The sequence below is a fragment of the Lagopus muta genome, chromosome 14, assembly GCF_023343835.1.
Source record: "Lagopus muta isolate bLagMut1 chromosome 14, bLagMut1 primary, whole genome shotgun sequence".
NCBI lineage: Eukaryota > Metazoa > Chordata > Aves > Galliformes > Phasianidae > Lagopus > Lagopus muta.
The window spans coordinates 6,202,100-6,228,646 of NC_064446.1; the positions used below are offsets into that span (position 1 = coordinate 6,202,100).

At 37.1% G+C, this 26,547-nt stretch overlaps 1 long non-coding RNA gene across 2 annotated transcripts in view; it reads right to left on the reverse strand.

Moving 5' to 3' along the window:
• Window positions 1–1,672: 1,672 nt before the first annotated feature.
• The window catches only part of LOC125700417 (uncharacterized), a 47,814-nt gene continuing 22,939 nt past the window's right edge, over window positions 1,673–26,547 (reverse strand). For both annotated transcript variants that reach the window (XR_007379924.1, XR_007379923.1), the window contains 4 exons: window positions 20,717–20,786; window positions 14,687–14,781; window positions 11,189–11,453; window positions 1,673–2,382 (listed from right to left, as the gene is read on the reverse strand). This is a non-coding gene — a long non-coding RNA (uncharacterized LOC125700417). The remainder of the gene's footprint in view (window positions 2,383–11,188; window positions 11,454–14,686; window positions 14,782–20,716; window positions 20,787–26,547) is intronic.

Sequence of the window (26,547 nt, forward strand, 5' to 3'; positions counted from 1 at the left end):
CATGGAACTACCTACCTAATTAGAAGAGAGATCTTAAACACCCTTTTTCCTGTCATCTTCCCTCATTTCTCTCATAAAGCAAACCATGAAGTTATCTATAATCTCACTATTTCTGTCCTGTCCATTCCTTTGGGCCCTGGACACGCCTTCTGTGCCCAATTTCTCTCTAGGTTTTCGTATGCAGAGTATGCCAAACCCTTACAGAACGTGCCTAGATGACAAGCAGAATATGTCATTATGTAACCTTTCCTACTAAATTCTGACAACAACATTCTCCTAACTGACAGTCTTTCCTACACGCTGTTTCTCTAGGCACTTTCTCTCTGCTGTTGCTTCAAATGAGCTGCTTATTTTCCTGTTCAAAGCTTTTCTTATTTTCACGTTCAAAGCCCTTCTTACCCTGTGTCTATGCTGTTTGGCTCTTGCTGGGTATTAAGGAAGCCACTGTCTGCCTGCCTTAGGTTAGCCCATGACCTCAGCATCTTTCCTCATCTCGTTACTTTTTAAACAAGCACTTTTTCCCCTACTGCTCTCACACTGGGAAGAGGTCCCATAAACATCCACAAATTATTCCATTACACATTTCCAAACACCTTTCTAAACCACACTAATGCTCAGAAAAGTCTTAAAGTATATGGCACTGTGGTTTTATGAAGCTGTAGACAACTGTTTCGTGCATTTCTGTACAACTAAATCTACTGTATCCTGTCACATACAAGATGTCTGCAGAATTTCTTTTCAATCTGTGTTCATCCTGTGCCTGGCATACATACATGAATTTGCAGATGATACTGCATGGCTACAGACCCTCTGTGCCTCGTTGTTAAAAATACAGTATGTGCTTTACTAAATCCTGCTGGTATAAAGCCCTGTAATATGTAGAATGAAGTCTTTGTGAATGAAGCCAAGATTTAAATCTTGGACTTCATTATCTGGACTTTTACAACAACTCTCTTTTTGTCAGATTGTGGAAGTATTGAAAAAGAAAACAAAAGAAAACAAAACAAAACAAAAAAACAAAAACAAAAACAAAAAACCTATATGTGAGTTTATGGGGTGGTACTAAAGAGCTGTAACACAAAGCAGATACTGATTCATAGACTGACCTGCTGAAATTATCCACGTGTGACTGCACTAAAAAGCATTACTAAAAGAGAAGAGAATTTTCTTCCTGTTTTTGTCTCTTACATGTTTACAAACCTTTCTCTCTCTTCATAAAACTGGAGAGGTGAAGCAACCTGTGTTTTAAACTTTCTGTTCCAAATTATTTGGAAAATTATTTTTGTTTGTTTGTTTCTTGAACTTAACAGTATGTAGTGTTTTCCACTGTTTAAAATGAAAATTTAGTGTAAATCAAGCTACTAAAGCTTGTAGTGCTTCAGAAGCACTCAGCAGAATGGAGATTCACTCATTTAACAGATTTTGACAGGTTTGATTCCTCAAAGCCATATTTTAAAATAAGCGATGTCTGCAAAACCTGTGTTCTAAATGAAATCATTATTCTGCAGACTGAACCTAATACTGAGGTAATGTACAGTCTGACCTTTCCAAATAAATCTCTCTTAATAAACGTTCCTCTCTTGTCTCTAGAACAACAGAAGCCTGTAAGGCAGCAACAAACTAGGAACGAGGGCAAGATGTAACAGTGAAGCAAGAAGCAATGTGATTTAAAGGTGAAAGGATCTGGACATGACCCTACTGGGCAAAGAGAGTCAGAGAGGCTACATTTTTCATGAGTGCCTACGGCATCTTGTTTGCAGAGACTGAACCTTTGGTGAACACCTCGATGTAGTTCCCATTTTCTACTTTCGAATTTTATCAGCCTGATTTTTGTGTCAGAGAGATGAAAGTTACACCGATTCCTGTACATCAGTTTACATCAGGGAATTATCAGTACATACACTAGCCATACAGAATACCACTAGAGGTGCTATTATTTTTACCAGCATCAGTAAGTTTAATTCCCAAGTATAAAATGTTCCCTTTAAAAAGTTCAGTATAAATATAAAATGAAATAATCCCTCACAGACCCATCTTCAGTATGTTGATGCTTCACTTTTCCCAGTAAATCAGGGATAACGGATTGCAACAGAGGTGAGACCGAAATGATGCTAATAACCAAACTGAAATGAATACTTGAGGAGAAATTTCCAATAAGAGGATTAAACAAAGGAGACATAGCAGGGGAGCCATCCAGAGTCTACCGGGCAGCCCTAAGAATCCACTTAGGATACTTTGGTGGAGTTCTTGGACAAATTGGGCCACTTACTGAGTCCAGCAAAAGTTCCTTTCACATGTAATAGGCTGTAATGGTTCCTCCTTTGTTAGCCTGAGTATTTCAGACAAAGCAACTCCAGTCAGACACTGGCTATGATTGGACACCTGTAGAGGTAATAGCATTCAATGACACATCTTCTGAGTGACAGGCCAAACACAAAAGGACTTTTCAATTGCATGTAGGATGAGGTTAAGATACACACACAGAATTACACACAGCAGAAATGCTGACAGAGAAGCGCAGTAGAAAAGCAACTTGCTCATGGGACTTAGAACTATGCAGTTATTTTGAGATTTCAGAGCAAGACAGCCTATTCAATGCCACACTGATGTCCTTTCTAGTAGGACTCCGCTATACTAGGGAGCGGCAGGGCTCCATACTGTTTGGTATGTTTATACTCAAGAATTTATTCAATGAGCTCATACTTACTACTACTAATAATAAAAGGATGGATTTCCTTTTTCTCATTCAAACACTGAAAAAAATCTTTAACAGTTTGGAACCACAAACACTGCAGTGTCTTCTAATGTCCTTCTAAGGAAAACATACATCAAAATCCCTTTGGACGGTAGAGGACACTGAGAGACCTGTGTTGAGGTAATACTCCAGTTATGCATTTCTAGGTAATGAGGTTTATCTCTCAGGATCAATTTTCCATTAATAGCATTCAGCGTTCCATCTAACTTTTAAATTAATTTGACCTGTGAACCCAGGGTGTTCTGAAGCTGCTTTTTAAACTACTGGAATGTAACGTCAACATAACATACAAAAATTATAGCAGCACGACTTTAATGACCAAAATGATGATTACTGAAGAATTTTAAGGCAGTTTAACGGCAAGTAGGCAGTGTAAATTTGAAAGATACAAGAAGAAAAAAAATTGTTTTTTTCCCCTCTCAGCTGTAGAGTCAGTAAGATAAGCAATCTAAAGCTGCATTTATCAGGATTGTCTGAGGGAAGAAAAGTGTTGTGTTATTGATCTGCAAGAAGTTTATTTTTTCCACTCTGTAATGTTAAAGGAATCAATCTCTTAACTGAAGAAAAAATAATGGTATTGATAATCAAAACGATGGCTTTGCTTTTGTAGGACAATGAGTAGGTTGTACTGGTAGTGCAATAACATAACTACCAGGTCGGATTGTATCTTTGACATGCCAACCGGAAGGTTATGATTACCAGAATTAATTCTTTGCAGTAAAAGAGACATCTCCAAAATGGTCAGTGGGACAAGCAAATCATCAAGAGACTATTAATCTCTCATGGTTGTGTGCAGCACAGGTAAATTTTAATATACACAGACCAAAAGGCTGAGAATATAATCAAGTGGATGCAGACTAAATAACTGTAGTCAATACCATCTTGAAGTACATTTCTATCACTTTATCTGTGTGTGCGTGTTTGTGCGCGTGTGTGTGTGTGAATAGATATCCATATGTATATATTTATATATGCAGTCTTAGTCGCTCTGATTAATTTTGGGGGTGTTTTCTTTTGTCTCTGTTGTTGTTGTTGTTGTTGTTTGTTTGGTTAGATTTTTTTTGCCTCAGCCATGCACCAGAAGGAGTTCCTCCATTTCCATTGAATCAGTAATTTTATCTCACTATATCCCTAAAGGATCATCATATCCTGAAGGGCAGCCAATGTCATAAGGTTCAGCAGAAACCCAACTTCTAACAGTATTATAATTTAGAGTATTAAACTACACCTCACATAATTCCTTCAGAATTTCAGAGATCCCATTTTATTATGTGTAGAACTACAAAAATAACATTTGCTCAAGTTAGAAGAATTTTTTTTTTTTTTTTTACAGCAGAGTAGGCAAAGATTACAATTCAGATAACATTTAATTAGTTATTAAGATGATTATTAAGAATATATCAGGATAATCTGACAAAAGTCAGTAGTAAACCATTAAATATGAAGCACAGAAAATATAAAAGACGACCTATTTAAAAGGAATTTTACAATGTCTCATCATGATAGGAGGCCCTATTAAAAGTCCTCAACAGACCACAGTAATTTAGCAGCTCTTTTAGCATTTCTACGGCACGGCAGACCTCCACTGAACTGTGAGTGGATGTAGCTAACAGCACTTCCCCCTTTTTCTGGCTGGTTAATCAAGTTTTGCTTTGAAAACATGTGAAATGACTCAGTTTGTATGAGCTTTTGGATAGCCAAGTCCTATCTTCATCCACTCAGAAGAAATAGATAATGGTTGTTAAGCTTTTTACATAAAATTTATAAGTCACTGACTCAGGCTCTTCAATAACATAATTTTATCGTAGCTGATTATCTTAGTGGATTCCAACTGTTGCAAGGCAGTAAAACTAGGCACTATAAATACGTTCTCCTTCAACATTCAATATGACTGAAGTATTACTTCGGTAATACGACTTGGAAATAATTCACTTCAAGCTAAACTTTGCTTCACAAACAATCAATTGAAAGAAAATCACAAAACTGAAAACATAAGAAAATGCTTTAACGAAACCCTGTCTTACGTGGGATTTATTTATTACAGCTCCTGAAGATAATCAGTATTCAGGAATACTGAGCCATAGCAGCTGATGGATTTGGATCACTACTTACAAGAACCTAAAATAACCTGTCATCAAACGTATGTATTTTACTTAAATAGACAGAATTATTCTGCCTAGTGCTCAAAATGCAAGTCCACCTCAGATCTTTTTAAAACTAATCACTGCAGTGATTGATTCATATTTTTCTGAGGTATCTGTTCACTTAATTCTATTGTGTTCTTAAAGAAGATGCTTACCACTGGAACAAAGTAAAGATGCTTCAACAGTTCTTTGCCTTCAGTGTCTCTCACCAGCATAGCCAAAGGGAAATTCAGAGATTTTATAAAACTAAATACGCAGTCAGTAACTACCTGTTATGAAAAGCCCTTCCTAATAATTTCCAGGATAAAAAACTGTTGCTGGAGAAACTTAAATGCATGCTTAAACAAACACGCTTGACTTAGAATTTGTTAAAATGAGAAATACTTTCTACACAGAAAAAGCACATTGCTCATGAATGTTACGTTAAGTGGGCCAAGCTTCCAAAAACGTCATTCAAATCTAAACTTATTACTAAACAAAATAAATAGTGCAGAGTTCTGATCCCCTCTGTTTTAGACACTGTCCCTTCATTATGTAGGCTCTTTCTGAGGTGTGATTTAGTGGATGTACTGAATTTTGAATTCACTTCTTACTTTTCTTTTCTGTGACAAACAGTAAAATAGCATCATGAATACAGACAGCAAGAAGCCCAACATTATAATTCTACATGTGCCAAGAACAGCTGAAATGGTTAAACAGACCATCATCAGCTATTTACCAGGCAATGCCTTATCCCAGAACACTGACTGTACTTGAGGAGAAAGTAGCAGTATGACTCACTGTTCTCAAGGCCTGTCTTTGTCTCTTATTCTCAGGAAAACCAGCTAAAAAATATAGATGATATCCATATTTTTACATTGCTTAGTGCAATGGGGCTAGGGCCTCAGAGAAGCCTTGCAGTATAAATAACACAGAGTAAATAACAATGACATGTACTTTTTAACTGCAGAAACCCATCAACTATGCTAAAACATACATCACACACACCGCTATCATCTCTCACTGTTCATTAAAAGGGAATGAATCCTGAGGGAGACATCATTGAATACAGATACGTTTCCAACACACCAAATCATATCCTGAGCCTGCAGTAAAGCTAATAAAGCCATATTAAATACGTTCCAAAAGTTCCCTTGGCTTAGTCCATACCACTTGAGCAATTTATAATTTAAAGGAGAATATGAGATTAGAGAGAGATGGAAATAGCACGCTTCAGAATCTGAAACAGCAGTTTAACTGTTCTGTTATATGCGTAGGATATACTGGTTTAAAGTAAATATTACTGAAATTTACTTCCAGAGAACTCAGAAGTCTTCTACACTTTCACATCCACAATTGTGTGCACAATAATGTTGGATTCTCAAATAAATGACAAAAACATACTATTTATAAAATTAGTGCTGTCAAACCCACTACATTTTATAGATGTGTCACAGTCATGTGTACATACACATTTCATCCACACTAAGAATCACAGAATCACCAAGGTTGAAAAGACCTTCAAGATCATCCAGTCCAACCATCCATCCCTCCCCAGTAGTACTCACTAAACCATGTCCCTCAACACAAAATCCAAACATTCCTTGAACACCGCCAGGGTCGGTGAATCAACAGCATCCTTACTCTCTGTGCTGATGGGGCTTTTAAGTAGCAACGCCTGAGATGCACACTCTTTGTCAAAGCTCTGAACTTCCAATTGTGCACAATAATGTTTTATTATTTTAATCAAAGAGCTCAGTGTGATCATTCCTGAGGCTTTTACCATAAATATTGATTCTTTATTCATAAATGCACTGATATTCAGCTTCTGTAGACAATTGAAGAGGAACACAAATTCCTTCCTAGGTTTTCTAACTGATTAAGATAACATTATCTCTTGCTTCTACTCAAAAGCAATAGAACTGACACTGTCCTGATGCTCTATAGGCATACTTCCCCTTCTGAGCCATGTGAGTTCCCCTGTAGGCTGACAAAACAATGTTACCGCATACACTAGAAAAATCTACAGATTACCTACGTTTACATAACAGACTGTTTGCTTTGACTTTCTAGAGAAATATAATTTCTCAGTGTTTTCATCTCAGTAAAGATTCTGCGTTAAGAGCTGCTGAGATCAATAAGCCCACCGTGAAATACAAATGACAACTTCGTGCTTAGACTTCTTTTTCTTATATTCTATCGCAAATACAAAATTCATTTAAATTTTCCATGGCTCAACACACTGATCATGCTTTGTCCTGACTAGAAGGAAAGGATTTTAGATGGAGCTGATTAGTAAATCCTAAAGCTTGTTGTTTTAAAAGAAGTATGTCCCTTTGAGAATAACAAGAATGATCCATTAGGGGTAACAAAAGCTTTTCAAACCTTTGCTTGTATTTATAGACTAAATTGACATGGAAAATTAATCTGAAAATATGCAAAAACCTTGGTACTCTTTTTACCCACAACAGAATAATTCTAGCATGCTGTACACTGAACTGTACCAGGGGAGACATATGGATTTATTCCTCCAGATTAACGCTTTACAACAGGTTAAGGTGAGTGGTGAAATAAACTTGCACATGTTGTAGCATCTAAATCTGTGGAACATGCTCTTCCAATTCATCTGAGGTATTTAAAAATCTGGGAACTCTTAAAATAAAACTATTATTAATGTTTGAATATGCTAAAAAACATAATTTTTTTTTTTAACCAAAGCCATGTTAATCTAACATTAGCTGAATGTCTTTCAAAACTAAACAATACACTGTTTATAGCTTTTTCCAGAACAACTACAGAACTTCTCAACCATAAGATTTGCTTATTCAAATAAACAGATGGAATGGCTGCTAGCTGTATTTTCCTATCTGAAGATTTCAAAAGCAAATCTTTATTGTAAATTTGAGAGACAGGCTTATCCTCGTCTTAGAATAAGCTGCTTTTCACACATACATTATCACAAAACAATGGAGTGGGGCATTCCTTGGTGCTTTTCATTTGTTGAAGGATGAGATGTAAAAAAAAATGACAGTGCTGTAGCAGGCAACTGCATTGTCAGCTAATGGCTGCATGCTGACAGGAAGCTGTACTTCTCTGAGTACTATGGATGCCATACAGAAGGAACCATAGAAAATGAATTACTCTTTGGGCTTACAATGTTGACGTACACTCCTGGCAAAAAATTCAGTTTTGCTGTTCTGAGTCAGTACCAATTTCCAGGTAAGAACACAGCACAAATAGAAAGCCTGATTCCTCGCTGCCTGCCGCCAGGTTGCTCAGTGCTGCCATTGGAAGGAAAACACCACACCTCAGTCTCACAGTACTGAGAGACTGCTGACCTCCTAACATTCCTCCAAGTAAGTCGCCAATAAAACTGCTGTACAGCCACGGACTCATGAAAAACTATGACTCATCCATTTCACAAGTATTTACTTAACTGAATTCTTGGCTTCCACGTTACATAAGGTCAAGTTCTACCTTCACATATTCCTGAGCCACAAAACAGACCCCCAGATCAGAGGGAAATAATTCCTAATCATGTAGCCATTTCTTTTAGTAGTCTGTATTCTCAGATGCTGTCATGTCAGCAATATAATTTTGCACAGTGCTGCAGTTTTTTGTTTGTTTGAACATAGCTGCCTAAGGGCACAGTCACTAACATCCAGCTAGTGACTCCTTACAATCATTACAGCTTCTCAAGGCCAGCACAGCACTGGTTTTGAAATGTTACCCTGAGCATTCAGTAAACACAACACATTTGGAGATGTGCATCGGCTTCACCTGTCTTTACCTTGTAGCTGAAATCCTAGCTTTGCTGCAGGCTACAGGAGTTTTGGCACATCCTTCAGAGAAACAGTGTTCCTTTCTAATTTCCACAATTCATTTCCAATAACTTCTTATACTGATTTTTGGCCAGATAACTTACACTGATAGGACCCTTAATCTGATCAAGAAACATATCTGAACCTCATAATTACAATAATAAGAAAGAGTACTGCCCTGTACTGACTAGCACAGCTCTGTTTCATATCACTGAATGCATTGTACTTCTTCAGTACCATCAGTCACACTTCTGGATGAGGCTGTTGTCACACACTTCATTGGCATTTTAAGAAACATACTAAATCATTGTTTACCATTGCCATACTTTTCTTGTCTGCAGGTTGTGATGCTGATCTGCTCCTTAGCCCTTTTAAAATCCTTTAAAATCTTCTAGTTGAGATGTAGGGAATCACACGATACAATTGTCTCTTGCTTACTTTTTTTTTTGTTGGTTTTTTTTCATCTGCCTTGTTTCCTCATCTGCCACATCTTTTACACTACCTGAACACTTTCTGTTTATCGTGGTGACTGTTCTTCACAGAGGCTGCACACAGGCTTAGCCTTTCTATAGGGCATATCAACTTACGTCTGAGATTTAGAGTGAATGATTATGAGAGATTTAGAGCACTTACTTATGCCCCATTGTTTCTTATATACTTACCATAGTCGCAGCCAAAAGTTTATTCCAATCAATGTAATCCTTGCTGGCTTTGCTTTGATCTTTGTTGTTTTAAATAATATCTAAATGTTTGCAACTACTTTCATAAAAGCTCACAGTGCACACACACTCTATGGATGTTATTATGAGATCTGCAGAGCATAAATGTACATTTACTTGAAATATACTTTTAATGTACATCTTGCATTTGTGAGATGCCCACTCCAAAGTCTCCTGCGTGCTACTAAGATGCAAAGAAATGAGCTTTGGCATGTCCTAACATTCTGATGTGAAAAGTCAGAAAGGTAACAAGTCCCAGTGAAACCTGTTTTATCACGGAACAATTCCACTAACGCAAACAGTGGAGAAGTAGCTTCTTTTGTGGTTATGATGCAGCAGGAGTGCTAAGAGTTGCAATGTTTACAGCCTCCGCAGCACCCACATCTGTGCTGATCCCCAGAATGTTCTTCCTAAAACCTCAGCTACTGAGGATACTACCTACAATTCTCATTTTGTTTCTGAAATTACATGGATTCATCTAGAATGGACTGCAGATTACTTAGATTAACTTCATATTTAAACCTATACACATGCTTTTCCCCATGTCTGAATACAACACAGTAACATATTCAAAACCATTCACAACTACATTGCTGTATCCTAGAGATTTCTTTTAAGTGAAAACTCCCCTCAGGGCATCTGCTTAGTGCAAAATATACAAGACTTCAATCTATTCTGAACACAAAGTATCATACTTCCGTGTAGCTTTACCCATTAGAAAGTCCAGCTACTATAGCTCTTTGAAATTATATTGCACTAACAAATCTGTAATTAAAAATAAATTTAAGAATTATACTACAAATCATTGCTGAGCTCCATCTGCTTTGATTTCTTTGGTTTTTGGTTTGGTGGGTTTTTTTTTGTTTGTGGGGTTTTTTTTTGTTTGTTTGTTTTTTGTAAATAAAAATGAACTATTTGATGTTTACAAGCTTCAAAATATATGAAATGCTGTGTAGTTATACAGTGACACTGACACTTGTACATTATGATTGCATTTGTCAATGGCATTTAGAGCAGTTGGCTTTTTGAAATAAAGCATGTATTCAGTGGAGTATCATTAAGAGCAATTGAATTGCCCTTCATCTGTTTCTAAAGCTCTAAGGACTAAAAAGCACTGTCTGGAAGCTTCATGGGCATTAGCTGCCTTTTTGTTTTGTTCTGCTTAGGCAGTCTTGTCTGTTTTCATACATTAGACGAAAGGATTTCCAGCGATAACCTTCTTCTGATGAAATGCATCTATAACTACTGCTCTTTGTTTCTTAGTAAGTGATGAAAAATCCTTTATGGTTGTAAGCTTACTTAAATCAATAGCAACTTCTCCATGCACAACAGTGCTTTGGTGTGTGTTCATCAAAATGTCTGCTCAATAGCTGCACTGTCAGTGGCAACATTCACCTGTCCAAGTTAAGTACTCTGCTCGATGCTGTAGCGAATAGGGACCTAGTTCTTTATGACTCTAAATATGCCAAATATTCAGGTTTTCAGGCTTATTGCTGTCAGGGGCAGGGCCTGGTTTATTTGCGATGGCAGCAGCACTACACTCAAAGTGAGGACAGCTGGCAGTCTCTAATAACCGAGCAGTCTGTTGCTCGTATCACAGCAAGTGCCACCTTACCATCCATCCAGAAAGTGGCTGGTTCTTGCTTCCCAGGAAACTTTTCTGAGCTCGTAGGCTGGGCTCAGACCCAGGTATGTGTCCATTCAGCTGCCACTGGCCTCTCAGTCCAGACAGCTTGCAAAGCGATTAGTACATAAGTATGAATTACACACCTTGAACGCAGTCAGTTGTCTTTGGCAGTCCCACAACCCCGTCTGTGCCTGCTGGCTCTTCTGACCTCCAATCTCTGGACAGCATTTTATATCACATTTATTGGATATTTAGCTTCTCATTTTCCTTGCATAACTGCTCCAGCCAGCCAGTCCAGTTCTCTCAGACTCCATCCTGCCAGTAAATCCCTGCTGGGCCAGGCGAAGGATATGCTCCTGACATACGGTTAGCTGGCAGAAGAAGCATGAAGCACATCTCGGTGAACATCTGGAGGGAATACCCCAAGCATAATGACTTTGGCTGGAGAATGAGAAGAGCTCATTATTATATCACTGGAAGCCAGCTTGTTCAACTGGGCATTTTCAAGGCCGGGTTACGGTGCCTAGAGCAACACAAGTACTGCAAAGAGCTGTCACTGGCACAAAAAGACACTAACTGGAGTTCTGTTCGCGCCCAGCTTTATGCCCCTTCTTTTAAATGGGTGATACTCACCAGTCCTCGAGCTTCAAAATCTTCCTGACACACATTATTAGAGAATGTATTTTATCAGAAAGGAAAAAAGAAAAGAGAGAATGAGACATGCCTACTCGTGAGATGCCAGGGACAGTGTGTATCCTTCCATGGAATAAGCAAGAAGTTTTCTAGAACACTGGATGCAAAGGACATCTTTACTGTGACTCCCTGAAAAATTACAGATCCTGAAAGGAGGTACAAAAAGACCTCATCCCCAAAACTGCATCCTGGAAACAAACAAACAAAACAAAACAAACAAACAAGATAAAAAAGAAATTTCCCTACAGCTCTCCAATTTATTTGAAGTTACAACACCTTTTTCCCAGGATGTGATTGATCTCTGATAAGTACAGAGGGATTTAACCAGTCATTAGCTATTTTTCCCCCTCTTTTTTCCCAACTATAAAGCATAGGTGCCTTAATGTGGCTGCTGGAGGATTGTCAATGTATTTACACAAATATGTACATCAGTTGCTAAATGCTCTGAAATACTGTGTCACTGATTTCACCTGTGTGTTTACACACCTTCTGCTATTCATTACCTCAGATGTTAAAATGTTCTCCTCTAAATCGCACTGCAATTTTAAAAAAGATTACAGATTCAAAACTCTCCGAGGTTACAGTTCAACATGGACAACCATGTGTTGTCTGCCATATTGTGCAGCTACAGTTTACTGGTATATTCTCAGCATTTACTCTCTGAGACAGGCAAAAAAAGGTCTTCCTACCAATCAAATCTGAGCAGTTATTGTGCTGGTGACAGGAATAAAAGAGTAAGTCACACATAAACTGGAAACAGTCTGTTGTTGAAATAAATTATCTCTGAGGTCTTCTGAGACGAAGGCCAGAACTCAGCAATGAATAGGATTCCTGTTAGCCTCGTGTCCTGCAACTGGCAATTATCATCAACAGCTGTGTCATGGCTAAAAGGACTTCTCCAGAGGATAAGTCTTTAGCAAAGGCCCCTGCAGTATTTAGGAGGGACAGATTTTGTCAGCAAATCCCGTATTTGTTAGGACAAGTCACATAATGTTCTCATATTTCTCAAGTTTCTTCAGCTAACATTTATTATTTTAACTTCCTTTTCACCAAAGATTCAGTTACAATTCTTACCAGAGACTACTTATTGATGCCCAAACACTGCCACTGAAAAGAAAGGATATAACATTGCTAGAAACAAAAGTAAAAGGAAACAAGAGAAGTGGCAAAAACAAGTTAGTTCCTCATGACACTGCAACTAAAACATTCATGGGCGAAGCCAGCAACTCAAAAAGGGTCAAGGAAGAATCTGGTCTGTTCACAGAGGAAAGCAGAGCTTCAAAGGACCGCAAGAGTCACTCTCTACATTTTTATTCAAGTATTACTCAGTGAGAAATATTATGTTTATTTATGAGTGATTGAGAACAAGGCTGTTATCATAACCTGTGTTGCAGAAGGGTTTGAAGAAAACTATAGAAAACTATTCTATTTTTTAGAACACTGGAAAACTTTCTATTCCATTCGAGAATCTGGAATAACAACTTTCGAAGCATCAAAGCTCTGAGATTTGTGGATCAGGCACACAACTTTGGAGGGCTTCTAGAATCCCAACCAAGTGAAATAAATAATATGCCAGGCCGTTTAACAGCTTTGATTTTGTTGTTTTTCTCTATGAAAACTCACTGGAAACCTACAGAAATTTTGAAAAGCTTTGCTTGGGAATTTATTTTGCCTGATCTTCTTATAAGCTTATGGTTTCCATGCTGCAAATATCATGGATGGTGTAGCAAAAACACTACAATTTGAAATGCCAGATTGCCTGGACATTGAATTCAAAGAATTTTTTCTCTCTAGCTATTAACATATTAAAGCCCTGCCAGACTTGGAGAAATGCCCTAATTTATAGAAGTCCTCTGTTTGGTTAATGGAAAAAAACAGCCTTTTGCCCCTAGTCCAGTTTGGTGTGTGAAAGTATAGACATTTCATCCCATTAGAGCACAAGAACACAACACTGAATTTTGTACTCTCTTAGCATGATTACTTTGCAATTATGGCATACGTATTATGGCAAATCCCAAGTAAATTATGAACTCTGTATATTACAAAAGCACTGTAAAACACTGATTGATTTGGACAGTTTGTAGTTAATTAAGTTCATTTCCAATTCTATCTCTTCACACAATTTCAAAGCATTCTGCATTGAAAGCCCATTTTCAATTAGTAAGGAAGATGAAACAAAAAAGAATTAATTATAGAAGTGGCAATCCCCATTTAAATCTTCATAGTGCAGCAATTATTTATGCTAAGTGTTGAGAAATTGGAGAGTTGTACTTGTCTAATACAGTTTTTTTTTTCCTTGATATATATCTCATGTATATTAAATCTGTACAAAGCAGTGGGTTAGTATTTTTTAAATCAATGACTAAAGTATTGCTCAAAAACTTGTACAGCACTCCAAGAGACAGCAAAATGTCTGTGTTTGGCTTTAGTCAAATAAAGTGTCTTGGTTTGATTCTTTTCTGTTCTACTGCACTCATATCCTAAGGTAATTCCATTATTTGAACTGAAGCAAAATTCTGCATTGAAAAAGTAGTAAAGGAATAATGTATGCTGAACTTTATGCTGTGGATTTGTTGCCTGAAAGAGGCTACAGAATTTTACTCTAGCATTGGACAGCGTTGATGCTGTCCAAAATGGTGTAAATCACCACTACAAATTACTGGAAAACCTTTCTTGCCACGCTTTCCTGTGTAACCTTTTCTAGCCTTCTGATGAGCACATGCTAAGATCTGGTCACCATTTTCAGGTTTTAGTAATTAAGCAACATCACAGTACCTATAGAGTAGTCCAGGAAGTGCTCTTTAACAAACCATCTTTACAAAGAGTTACAAATGAGATGAGGCTTTTAACATAACAAATTAATTGTTTGTTAACAAGAAGAAAAACAACAACAACAACAACAACACACACACACACACAAAAAAAAACAAACAACCAAAAAAACCCACCTGAGATTCATCCCTTGAATTGCTGCTGTCATTGTTCTACAAAACAGACCCTCTTCTAGCACATCAACTCATTTTTCTCCATGCAAGCCAAATGCCTCCAATGGCAACCAAAAACAGAGAAGGAAAAAAAAAAAAAGCATACATATCTGTTGCCAGTTAAAAATAGCATATCTTCACGTGCTGATCGTACTGTTTTCAACTTTACCAAAGGTTGTCAGCCATAAACTTGATCTCAATATGAATGATATGAAATTAGCTGTACCTGTAGATGCACAGTACTGTAAAACAACTTCGTTAACTTCATTTGCTTTCATCTGCTAGATTTTAAACTGCAGTGCTACTTCAGAGAGATTTCTTATCTAAGTTAGTTAGTGCAATAAATTATTAAAAGTTTGACAGTGTTCCAACAGAACAACCACCATGAAAAATTCAAAGCAAGCTAGAAGGACAGCATCTCTTCTACAATCATATTTGCTATAGATTTCCAAGTGTATTTGGAAGAATTGTTTAAGGGCCTACTTTCCACTTACACAGGTAAGAATACATATTCCAAGTCATTCTATCTTCTCCTTTTTTATTTTTATTTTTTTCTTCTTTTGTCCATGCACACTTGACTCTTCTGCTTAGATTCATCAGTCAAGGAGCAAATGCTCACTGACTACCCATCGCAGTCATAGCAATGACAGAAAAAGAAGAAATGTGCAAACACTGAAAACTCTCTATCTCTCAGGAGCTCCCAAGGATAAGGGTTTTGTCAGTACTGCTCAGATCACAGGGAATTCAGGACAGGTCTTGAGGAAGCCACAACAAATTCTCCCAGACATGCACCAATAATGGAACGCTTGCACCATCACTGCTCCTGCATCACATCTTGCAAATCCTCTACCCGTGATCTGCATTTATACAATGCATACCATTTCACAAGCACAAAACACAAATACAAGGCCAAAAGATTGGAACACTGATGACACAAATAAAAGGTGAGCACCCACTGATATCTACAAAAACAAACCTGGGTCTCCAGTGCCTTAACAACTTCTTCAAATAACAGCAGCAACAAGCTTGAGACTGGGTTACAATCATTTACATGCAAGTGTGACCTTTTTATTCAGTGGTGACATTTGTATCCTATTAGCAAAATACTGTATTGTATTTAAGCAATAATTGCATTTTGTATAGAGATAAACGACATGTAAATCAATAAATGACAAGGCCGCAGGCCAAGCACATTATTGATTTTTCAGTCATGTTCATCTCTGAGTTCAATGCTGAGAAAATAGAGTATATGCTATGATTTTTTACAAGTTACATCTTTGGGGCATGACAGAAGTTTTGTAAGTATTCAGAAAAATTTTCTCCAGTTAAGAGAAAGGAGATTAAAGGGAGGAGGAGGAAAATAATTTAACAGCTGTAATCAAAGTTAACACACAGTATGTTGAAAGCAAGTGCCGAGTAGCTCAACAACAGCTTCAACAACACCCTTGTCATCTCTTCAGTCATTATGGCATAACGAATCTTGCACATTTATTGTTTGTATTAGACCACACGTTAATTCCTATCATTTATTCAAACACAGGATTTACAGAATTTTCAGTCAGAACTGTTCTTACCACTTTTGTCCTTTAGTAATAAAGCCAGATTACTAAAAATGCACAAACATGGGGCCCTGACAAGTGGCAGATAGTGACAGTGCAACTGTCCTTTTATAAATAAATCAAATTCAGCAGTTAAATTTTAAAGGCAACAGCTCTTCCTTTGGGAACACAAAGTTTCAAAGCAGTACAGCTTTAAAATGAGAATCAGAAAGGTACTGTATTCTGATAATTAAAGGAGAAACAGTAGTTTTCAGAAAGCACAAACATTACTCGTTTATTATTCCTCCATTTTGTAACTGCAAAGAGAAAAAGAATAATCTGGAATGGAGCAAAGATAGAGATCACTAGCTGGTCTCTGAAAAAGATAAGCATAAGTTGTCTGAATCTTATCAGAGCAAGCAATGAAGAAAAACTGCAGCACCCAAGCACCCAGCTTCAGAAGTCCTACCAAGGTACAAACAGTCTTACTAGCAAAGGTGTCAAAAATCATTTGTGAATGAGGCAAGATGTTTAGCTGCTTCTCAGGGTCACAAGAGACAGTAAATTACTTACACCCTCACTGCTATATCACTGCAGTGAAACCACTGATGTTTTCTAATCTCCATCTAAATCATTAATAAGGTCATCCACTGAGAATATTTCAGGGGACTAAGCCTAATATAGCAAATTGTTCTCAAATTCCTCTGTGACAGACATAATTTTACACTGTTTTTATGTTCTTTACTGTGGTTGAAAATAAATTACTTGAAAGAAAAACTGCCAATATTGTGTCTATAATGTCAACAAGCAGAGTTCACCGACTCATCTGTATGAGGAATAATTCTGCAATATTTCTTCATGCTGACCCAATCTTTCTATATAGCATAAAAGCAGCAGACATAAATGTTAATTTCATCCACAATGGCCAATTTCCCCTCCACTAGAAGTTATTTTGAATATGGATTATACAATCTAAATGCAGCCATTCAGTGTGCAAAATTCCATAATATCCTACCACTGAATCAACAAGTGAAGACACTTTTCATCTGACTGCACTAAATTATTGATCTAACAGTCTCTTTTTCAGATTTTAAATCATCCAAACAGAAGGAAAAATAAACTCAATAAGACTTTTCCTGTCTCAGTGAGAAAATATATGTAGGTAGTTTGAGTCCCAACAGTAAAAATAATCACATAGAGTATCTTGCAGTAATCCATCCGACTTTGAATTAACCACTCAAAAAGTAGTTTATTTTTAAAAGATGTTTTATATTGCTTGCGAGTCGACTGTATAGGTCTCATCTATCAATTCCTGCAGTTTGGTATTATAATATAAATAATATATGCCTTTGTCATGTGAATAAGATAACAGCCTTCACTCTTCACTGCTCTATAATTCTTGTTCCCAGTGTGACATAAAACAAAACTTTCCTTGAGCAGCTTAAAAGGAATTTAGAATAAAAGAATTATGAATACATCAATGGAGATAGATGCTAATTTTTTTTTAAAAAAGTGAAGAATATTAGGCAAAACGTCAAGATTTATTAAATAGAGTGAGACCCTCAAAAGTGTCTAAAGATTTAACTGAAGAGTAGAGCTTTCTTACAAACACTTCCATAGCTGCAGTAAACATGTTTTTTAGGTTACTTCTTCCAAAGCTTCTGAGACCTATATGGCTCTCAGCAGCCAACAAAGAACACACTCCTCGAATGCTGGCAGGTGTGAATTCAGATGGGCTCAATTCTAAGCTAACTTGTCTTATTTTCAGAAAATGTTCTCTAATCTGTTTATTGCTGGTGCTTTGGCAAACTTGTCCAAAGCATCAGGAAACCGCATCTGTTAAGAAGAGGTTCCAAGGCCGGGTGCAACTCTGGTATCTCGTGCACCAGATCCCAGGTTCCTGTTTGGCAGAGTCACCATTTCTATTTCTGAAATAATCCCAGTAGTAAATTTAAACACCTGGTTCAGCATTAATAATGCGGCAGTTTGGATATGCCTGGATGTGAGCTACAGTATCAGATAGCTTTATTACCATAATTCAGTACAGAAAAGTATGAATGGACAAAAACCACAAGTGATTAAATTGCCCACAAGGTACAACTAAAACCTCTTCCCCTCCCCCTGCCATTTTCCTAAAAGTTCTTAAGACTTCATTTTACTTTCGACTAAGGACAAAAAGAATTGGAAAAAAAGAACTGGACAAAAAAGAATCAGGAGAAAGCCTGGTATGCACTTGTGATGGACCAAGGTCTGTTTATTTGTCTAGGTTGTTTTTTCCAGGCTTTAACATTTGGGCATGCACACTTACTTGGACTGTCACAATTGTTTAAGTCAGTCAGTATTTGATATGTGACTAAATATTCACAAAAGAGCCAGGAGTAGAAGAGAGGAACGATTTCAGGTGAAATTGGAGAGCTTTGGAGAGAAGGGTGGGAAAAGAAGAATAAAACAGGGAGTTGACCATATTTGATATGAATTTCTTATAATAACAAATGTAAGAGGAGGGGAAAACATTAAAAGTAAAAAAAAAAAAAAATTCAAAAGTACTCAGATTTAAGCATACATCTCTTCATTTTTAAGGGGCTAAAAGAGCGAAATGAGGTATGTTTCAGTTAACTGTATTTTTCTAGTAATCCAAAATGATTTTAAAAATAATTTTTCAGTGGCAGAGAAATTTGCACTTTAGGATAACTTGACAAAACTGTCTTGCTGTCTTCTTCTCTGAACTGTCTTGCTGTCTTCTTCTCTGATAAAAATCAGAAATCTCACAAGATAATTTAATCACACAGATGTAATCAGCATCACTGCCATACTGTTCACTGGTTTGCAGGTCTCAAAAAACTGGAGAGCAAACTTTGGCCTGTTAGTCATAATGGAAAAGCAGTCCATCATCCTAATGGCAATGGGCTTTGGCTCTCAATTTGTTATGGAAAAGGAAATACCCTTGCTTCAGACAGAGAATTCAGTCTTCAGGCCTTGGTTTGACCTTTAAGTCAGAAGGAAGTGGGAGAAATGCTACAGATGGGTTAATAGTTAATGATGTTCACCAAGGTGAAGTGACATCACACTAGAAGAAAAAAAGAAGCCATAGTCCTTCACTCTGCTGTTATTCTTGTTAGAAATAGAAAGTCACAAGCACTAAGCAGATGATAACATTTGTTTTAAAGGAAATGTTAATTGAAATTGGCACGCCGCTGCTCACAGCTAGGAAAGGACCCCAAGAGATCAGTAGAAAGAGGAGGGAAAAAAATGGAGAGAGTTTTGCCAGACAAACACTGACTCCCAGCCAGCAATGGGGAGGGCTCCGTGTCTGGTAATCCACTTTTAACTACAGCAAGATTAACTTTGTCCTGAATAAAAAGCCTTTTCTAATGTGCACAAAGACTATTGTCTGCTCTATGCATAGGAGAGGGAGGTGAAGAAAAAACACCACCACAAAATCTACTTAAAGCTATATTTTTATATATAATATATATATATATATATATATACATATATATATATATATATAAATATAGATACTGGATCCAAAAATCTCAAAGTAATAAAAAAATATTTATCTTAATACTTATTTTGTTAATACTAATATTTTGTTTATCATTTAATCATTCAGAAATGCTGACACGTTTAATTACAGCCTTCACAGGATCAGAAAGATAAATAAGTCATGAATCTGACCACCCAAGCAAAAATCTTGAAAGTTAGGTTCCACCTTCCTTCCCAGTGCAAGTTAGATCTGTTAAGCCTACCTTAAGATCCACTTTTAAACAGAACACCATTCAAAAAACTAATTAGAAAAACCTTTTAAAATCTATATCAAGGACTAAAGTTTGCTTGCAGGCTAGCAGTAACCTACACCACTCTTACTCTGTATTAATTGTAACTTGGTAAAAAAGGAGCTTTACAGGGCTGCTGGAACACCATAGATACTGAATTACAGTTATAAATAAAAGATTCAGATGTCAGTTACTGCAGTGGCTGAAGGACACTGAACAAGCAGTGAGATAGAACAATTCAGACAGCTTCTTAAAGCACACTGCCAAGCCTGAGCACTGGCATGCCTATGACTGAGGAGTGTGGCATTTTTCCCAGAGATAAATCTCCAGGTGGAAGACCTCAGACAAACTCTCTCAGCTATGCTCTTTCTCATATGCAGTCTTTGGGTATAAATAACCACTGCACCTAAAGCTGTTCATTTCCAACAACTTGTTCATTCACAAACACATGGAGATTCATCCGAATGCTTAACATACTTCCAATGTTATGAGCATCAGATACCTGAACGTTTTGAAAAGCTGCACTTAAGAATCCCATCAGTGAGAAATCTTTCATCAACTTCAGTAGAAAGAGATATAAAACATTACTCAAAGTAACTACTTTGATCCAAGTAGTCTGATATTTTGAGGAACACATTAGATTTCTTTTTCTCCTTACAGTTTGAAAAGTATCTGCTGACCTTTGGCAGCTGCTGCAGAAGACCAGTCTGGATGTTCAGTTTTCTCTCTAGGTAGATTTATTCACGTGTTCTGCGAAGGAAAATAATTTAAAAAAAAAAAAAGTCAATACAACAAATTGAAGACAGTGTAAAAATCATAATCCCATGACAGCCACTCTTTGTAGGGTTAGATCCCTTGGTGAAGTACATGGCCTTGGCAGCTAGTCAATTCACTTTGTTTGTTGACCAAGGTTAACCCCTTCCCCAATCATAGTATAGTTTTACTACTTCCAGATATCAATACAGCACGAATCCAAAATCCACTGTTCAGTAAGATGCATTCATTTATCTTAAGGTGGTTACCACTGAGATATTCCCTGATCATTATTCTCTCCTGTGCTCCCTTGGTTTATTCTTTACCGTGTGAAGGGGAATGCAAAACCCCAGCTTCTCTCTTCTTACTCACTTTTTGCTCTCTCTGGGTGTTTCTATATTACATCTTATTCCAACAGCTTTTTGTGTGAAATCAAAAAAATATTTCCCTCACTACAAGAAAAACACCTCCTGAGCCTCTCTAATGGTTTCCAGAATTGACTAACGAATGAGAAAATATTGTCATTATATAAATACCACCTCTCGAAAGAGAGCCATGTAAAAATATGCAAGACCTGAAACAGTTAAAGCCTCCCCATACAGAAAATGAATTTTTGATAACATTAAAAACAGCTTAATAGACTTCTCTGAGAAAAACAACAACAACAACAACAACAACAACAACAACAAAAAAAACACGTTGATACTCAAGCTGATTAGTAGTTGCAATATCCATTGCTCAGAGAAGAGACAAGACGCTGCTGCAGCTCTTCTCTGACCTGAATGAGACGCCTTCTTTCAAATGGGAATACTCAATATTGCCTCTTTTCATATTTTCTGCTTCAGCAGCAAACTAATGCTTTTAGGAAAAAGGAATGCTTAAGACAAAAATAGAAAAAAAAAATGTGCTAGAGCTATGGAAATAACTTATTCATATTCTAGTGTGTAAGAGCCACTCTCAGCCAGATATTAGCCTATGAAAAAACTCTTCAGGAAATCAGCTACTATAATAGAACATATTTGGAAAGGTAAAGATGATAATCTGTCTAAAGTACACACAATGGGCTTCTTCCTTTATGCTTTTATAATTACAGCATTAAATCCTATACTTTTTAATGTATTAGACATACAGAAGATATAGGACACTCAATGTTATACAGAAAGAAAAAAGCTAGGGCTTTACAAAAGAATTTAAGAGTGGGATTGGCTTTTACTGTACATATCTGCACTGAGCATCACTCTGAGAAATAGGAAGAAAAAGAAGAAACTGTTAATAGAAAGATCTTCTTTTGCAATAGTATGTCTGTTGACTTATTATCAAATAGTGCCTTTGACTATGTTCTATTTCAATGAATATTAAATGTGGCTATTTGAAAGATGCAATCAGGTAGAAATCCAAGGTTTGGTATAGGTATATAAATGGAAATTTATCCTAGAGTGAGAATTAAGAGGATACTGATAATAAATAATTAGACACAGCTGGGATTTGTTCCATGAATTCCAAAACCCAAAATAGTTTCCATAGCTTCCACACAGAAGCAGAGGTGAGGGTTTTCTATTTTCTAAGATGGTGGAGACTTTGCATTTCCCACCTGTAATTGCCTGTAATGCAATCACTTACTACCAATATTCATTCTCCTTTTTGTACAGCTGTGAAATGAAAAAGCAGTTACTGTCTACAGTGCAAAAACAATTATCCACAGAATGCAGTGTATGGTTCTGAACAACGTGTTGAAAGACCAAAATTAACACAGCTCTGATCAGCCCTCAGAATCAGAAAAAGAAAAAAAAGAGCGGAAAAAATATTGTGTACGTAATTCAAAAAGTCTACTTTGAACCTGTGTTCTGAAATAAGAGGTTAACAGAACAGTATTTCTGTTCAGTCTCTGGCACTTTCATTATGCCATCAATTACTACAATGCCATCTTCTAACAGGAATTTCATCATGTATTCATACTGGTGAGCAGAGTCATTTAGCAGCCACAACAAATTGAGCTCAGCAGGCTTTATTTCAAAAACTACAATGGTGTCAAGTGGTCAGTCCTTCACTTTTAATTTCTGGATATATGAGATGCAAATTGCCTGGTCTCTCATTCTAACAGCCAGTCATGGCAAATAGTTATAATTACATTCTAACATACTCTTAACTGTGGGTAAACAACATTATAAAGCTGAGGATGGGACAGCTAGAATCACACACACAAAAAATCTGTTGTAATATAAAACTATGTACTTATGTTCTGTGTACCATATATGTATGTACCACGTGCATTACTCACACACAAACAAATCAAATTCATTTTTAAAATCTGAACAATCGTGAATATTCTCCTACTTTGTCAGCATTCCATGTCTACATTTGTAGCTTGAAATGCATCTTCCCAATTCCAAAGCCGAGTTGCAGACACGTTTCCATCTCCAGCATACCTAGCTATTGACCCTGTGGCACCTTAGGTTTGCCCCCATTTTGACACAAGACTTTGAATAAGATGCTGAGTTTAAGTGCCAGATGCATTTTCCTCTTTGCACATAAAAAGTTGGCAATGAATTTGTTTGACACAAAGCAGGAAGACTTAGTGTATTTAAGCCCAGTAAAAGCAAAGAAAAAGTTTAGCTAACTTCAACGTGAGATACTGCAAGAAGCAGGAGTTAATTCTTACCCAGTTAATTTTACATCAAATATCTCGTCTCATTTACATTTACTGTAGCATTACTTAAATTAGAAGGTTAGACATACTTTGACAAAATATGATAAACATAATTCCATTGGCTTAGGCAGTGTCATGAGGCAGTGGTCAGAGTGGAATGGTTTGTCTGGGTTCAAGGAAATCCAGAAGAATCACACCTTCGCAATCCCAAAAGGCAGTGCACATCACTTTACCTGCTGAGGGCCATATCTTGAACTTTTCTTCAATGGGGAATTCACATTTTACTCCATGGATGGCTGTTTTGACTCAGACTCATACTGTTACGACCACATCTCATCATCAGAAATGATGTGAACCAGGAAACTGCCACCTTCAACCTCACATTGGTTCAATAAGCACTGAGGAACTTGATACGGTGTTTCTTCTGATCCTATGTGAGCATTTGTGGGACCTACCTACGCAGATTTTGTTTGCACTGTAGTCACTGTACTCACATCACCTGTTTGGTCACCAGAAATATTCAGCTAGTGTTTAAGGGCAGGTGCTGTTTATTTTGCATGGAAAAATCCAATGAAACATCTTTACCTCACACACACTTCCTTCCTTCCTGTGTGACACTGCCATCTGTCACACAGCAACAAAACGGAGTGGAAGGAATGTTGGTGGAAAGGTTTAACCTTTACTGTCATCTCACCAGCATCTACCTCTGACATCATAGGCCAACATAATAAAATAGGAGGCTTTCCTTTCAGAGCAGCCCTCATAATTCCTTCCCTTCCAGAGCAGACAATGAAGTTTTCTTAGTGAACAAATGTTACATGTTCATTTCCATCCTCAAATAGCATTGAAGATAAACATTAATATTTGGGAATCAGTCATCTCATATCTGATCACCCACAGCATACCTTCAATAAGTACCTCAACAAAGAAACACGTATTTCCTCCTTTTTCTGCACTACCACCTGGCTGCAGTCCATTCACCTGACCGTCTCCCTGCCGTCACATCCCTGAAGCACTGTGCAACTGTGACAGAGGTTTCACAGCTAATTCATGCAACGTCAACTCAGTCCAGCCTTACCACTCGATAAATTACAAGTGATGAAAAGAATTTCAATGGGTCGCCCATAGGAAGCAGAATATTTATTTAAACAATTCACCAATTTCCAAATAGTCCTAAGTTAGCTGCCAACACAGTAAGACTGCAATGCTGGTTCACCGTTACTGCAGCAGATGGTAAGGACTTGTTAAAGCAGAATGAACTGCTACTTAGCCACTGAAACAAATTAAAACTTAAGTCATGAAAAGTTCTTGAATTCAATCAAAAGCAATAAAAATGGAAACATGAAGTATAGACCTCTGACAAATTTAATATACGCACATATACTTTATGTGCACTTAAGCCATTTTCTGAGAAATGCAGAGCAGTGACAGTTTTTCTACAGGAAAAAGATTTTGTTTTTATACATATTTTAGATTTCCAGTCACAGTTCATTTATTGCTTTAATATTAAATCATTAAAGCTGCAAACGTCTTCAAGATTTGGCATGACACTCAAAGCTCCACAAAAGACCTCCAACAAATACATGAAATGGACTGCAAATACCTAACTAAATGTAATAGTCATCTTCGCATGTAAGAGTTGTGTTTGGATACGTTACTTCACCATAGCTCCCTGTGGAATCATTTTCTAATAAGAGAAGATTTCACTTCCTGGCTCAAATCCTCTCAGAAGTCAACAGTGTTCAGTGACATGGTTCAAATCCCATGTTACTATTCCCATATCATAAACAGGCACACGTGGCCTTTGTTCTGCAAATAGCTGCTGTATGGCCAGAACCATTGCAATATACTTACTGAATGACTGATGCTAAATAAGGACAATTTCTGACTGTTTCTCAGACTACATTTCTCTTCCTACACCTCTTATTGTCTTATTGCACATCATATGACATCTGATCTGTTTTGCTGCTAGCATGGATTTAAGCAGCAGTCTTGATGAAACAATTATTATCTTACTTTACAGATGAAGCGGAAGGACGATGAGGTGTTTTTCCCCCTTTTCTTCTAAAAGACATGCGTATCTGCTCAGCAATACAAATGTAAGTGCTTCATTAAACACTGCTATTTACACAAGTAAGTTTAAAAATCAAGGCAGATGTTCTAAGATGCTTTTGGAAACCGAATTTATGCCTCAGAGCATAAGCAGATCCATAGTTTGAAATACTGGCTATGGGAGTATCAAAAGGTCACCAAGGAAGTTCCTGGCACATCTCCATCTGTTGGGACTGCCTCTCTAATCCCAGCCCAGGAAATTCTCAGGCCTTTCTATCCAGAGCTTCCAATTTCTCTTTGCCTTTCTTTCCTCTCTCCTCTCACCCTCTCCTGCTTCAGAAATGCTTACTTCACTTTCAAGCATCTACCATTCTTGCTGAACTTTTTAACAAGTTATATACAAACAAATCCTCACTCATCTTTTCACCTCAACTTTTCTTACTCATTTGTGTCTCTAGAGACCCAAAGTACTATAGAAATTGCTCAGCATTCCTTTGCAGTTGCACAGTACCTAGAAAACGTCACCCTGATCCACTTCTTTGTACTATGGAGTTACAGAAAAATGATGGAAGATGAACAAGTCTAATAGGAAAAAGTACACACAAATAGAAAATTACAGTATACCCTCTAGAACCTCTGAACTCAGTGCAATAAATGTTTGGGTTACACTTCCTCTCTGGCTTATGTACTGAGAAGGCAAATCAGAATTTTTCTCCTTGATGCATGTGACAAAACCCTACTGAACATCCAAGTTGAAATTCTACTGGTGTACAAAATAGGGATAAGAAAGAAGTTTTGATTGCTCACAAGACAAGGGGGATTCATTGAGACTTCAAAAGAAATTACCTGGATTCTTTTGATGTACACTATGAAACCACATAAATACATACTGGCATGCTAAAACTGTTAATTCTGATTGATACTATTATTTGGGCTAGATCTAAAGATCTGCACAGATTTGCTAGCCTTTCTGTGTTCCAAGTATACATTCAGTCTTTTTCAGGTTCTCTTTCTCTGCACTGCTACTATTTTTTCTTTCCCCTCTATTTTCACCCATTT